The sequence below is a fragment of the Palaemon carinicauda genome, chromosome 5 (assembly GCF_036898095.1).
Source record: "Palaemon carinicauda isolate YSFRI2023 chromosome 5, ASM3689809v2, whole genome shotgun sequence".
In the NCBI taxonomy this organism is placed as follows: domain Eukaryota; kingdom Metazoa; phylum Arthropoda; class Malacostraca; order Decapoda; family Palaemonidae; genus Palaemon; species Palaemon carinicauda.
In genome coordinates, this window is record NC_090729.1 from 71,413,939 (window position 1) to 71,416,438 (window position 2,500).

At 37.5% G+C, this 2,500-nt stretch overlaps 1 protein-coding gene across 1 annotated transcript in view; it reads left to right on the forward strand.

Annotated features, from left to right (window-relative positions):
• Positions 1 to 2,500, forward strand: part of LOC137641328 (uncharacterized) — a 1,100,455-nt gene that overhangs the window by 1,002,813 nt on the left and 95,142 nt on the right. The gene's annotated exons all lie outside the window — the stretch shown is intronic.

The window sequence follows — 2,500 nt, forward strand, 5'->3', positions numbered from 1 at the left end:
TTTTTTTTTTCTCACTCAATAAATTAGAACATATTCAGAATTGATGGTTTTAATATTACCCTTCATTATCCCATTCTCAAAATAGAAACATATTACAATTGGAAAATTTTATTTTCCTATTTTGTTCTCTTATTCTAGAATAAGACCGTATTCCGAACAGAAGGTAGATGTTCCCCTTCATTTTCCACTGTAAATAAGTTATAAAGAATATTCCTAATAATTTTTCAATGTAAATGAAAACAAAAGAAAATACTTATTCCTTATTCACTCTAAATGAAAATGTGTGTTGAAAGGTTCAAACTTTATCTCATTATCTATACAGGAGAACCTATTGCTAGTTGGAGTTTTAATTTTCTAACTCATTTTTTTTTTACTTAAAATCAGAATATATTCCGATTTGAAAGAGTCCGTTTCTTCCTCCTTTCTCTTACTCTCTTGGGTAGAATGTATTCTTAGTTGAACGGTTTGATGTTTTCCCCATCTGTAGATGAGAACATATTCTAAGAGAAAAGTTATATTTGACAGACACGTTCCTGAGATATTCAGATATGTGAAATTGGCTCTTAGGACGTTGCCCTTTTCCTTTGAAAAGCGATATTTTTGTGTTTTTGGCAGTCCTCTTATCGATGGATGAGTTGTGTAACTTCGCCTTAAAGAGCAGCGAGTACTTGCGAAAATATGCATGTAGACGAGTCAAAGTCTTATAAATATTAATAATATGCATGCGTAGAAAACGCAGAATTATCATATAAATTGGTTTACGAAGACGGAGAACGTCGTAAAGGAACGCCTTCCGCCGCAAAACGAATCGGGAGCCAAGAAACAGGATTCGCCCCAATAACGTTAATGGAAATATTACGCCCAGTTACGATTCGCTGTGATGATACGATCGCTCACGTGCTGCTCCTCTCGGCGAATGGGGAGGAGGGTTCGATATGAGGGGAGGGGGATTTAAAGATGGGGAAGGGGCTCGATATTTGGGAAGGGGTTCGATATTTGGGGAGGGGAATTTAACAGTGGGGACAGGGTATCGATATTTGGGGAGGAGTAGTTAACAATGGGGAGGAGACACGACTTTGAGGTGGAAGATTTAGCAATAGGAAGAGGATTTAACTATGGGGAAGGGGATTTTACAATGGGGAAGGGGGATTCGACATCTTGGGAAAGGATTGACATTTGGGGAAGTGTAGTAACAATGGGGAGGAGATTTTCCTTTTGGGAGGAAGACTTAACAATAAGAAGGGGGTTTAATGAAGGGGAAGGGGATTTGACATTTTGGGAAGGTGAATTTAACAATAGAGAAGGTGATTCGAATCGCTTTAGATCTCATGTGATCCTGCGAAGAGAGCAATTGCATCTATATTCCATCATTAATCCCCAGGATTGCTTTCGCGATGAATCGCCGCCTGTTGAGATAATGGGTTTTTGATTAGTAAGGTGGCTTGATTTCGTTAGCTTTCTATCCTGGAAAATCCGAACCTATTTAGCGTTTGCCTTCCAGCTGTGCCTCAGCCTGCTTCCAGCGCACCTTTAGGACATCAGCTTTGTTCGATGCTAATTTTCGTGTTCACGACATGTGTTTTTGCTTTTGTTTAGATGGAGGTTTGGCGTTTCGGAACATGGCAGTGCCGTGGGCCAGCAGTTTACGATTATGTTCTTATTTCTTCAAATTATTGAGAGTAATAAAGCGCACTTAAATGTCGAACGTTCTTCTATTCATTACGCTTTCTTGCCCATCTTTTGAAAGGTAATGTTTATTTTATGCGGAGAGGAGAACTGCCTGATATGTTTTGTTGTACAAATCCACGAAAAATATCAAATCCTGAAGTCTGACGTCATTAAGGAAATGATGATTAGAAAAAGACTTCAGAGTTGGTATGAGACAAAAATAGATATGAGAATGATATTACCTAAGCGGGAAACATCAATCCTTCTAACGAGGAGCCTACACCGATTCAAAAACATCCAGAGCTATATTCATATCAAGGTTATTGGAATGGAATAGGACGAATAAATACACCGTTGTCAAATGTAAATATCATCATAAGGAAATTATTACCAATAGTAAGTCTATGTAGATCAGAGAAGCATATCAATTGCCAATCTGCGTATGATAGTCATAAAAGAGATGATTAAAGTGTAGTTTTTTGCTCAAAACAAAAAAAAATAATAATTAGTAATAAATCTGCGAACGATAGTATGTCGGTGAGCGATATGTTCATTAAAATGTTAATTTGTAATCTATGAAAAAAAAAAAATCAGAAAATCTTATCACAAGACGTTCACAAATGAATGTCATCAGTGATAAATCTGAAGCATGATATCACGAAAAATGAGATCAAAGATAATGAATCTGCACACAAGACGTTCACATTCACATCGATTTGTGTATATCAAATATCAAACCTTCCTTCGCCTGACCCGAGGTTGCAGTTAGGTAAACATTGAGCATTATTACCTCAACCAACCCCTCCACCTCATCGTTCAGCGACACGCCGAC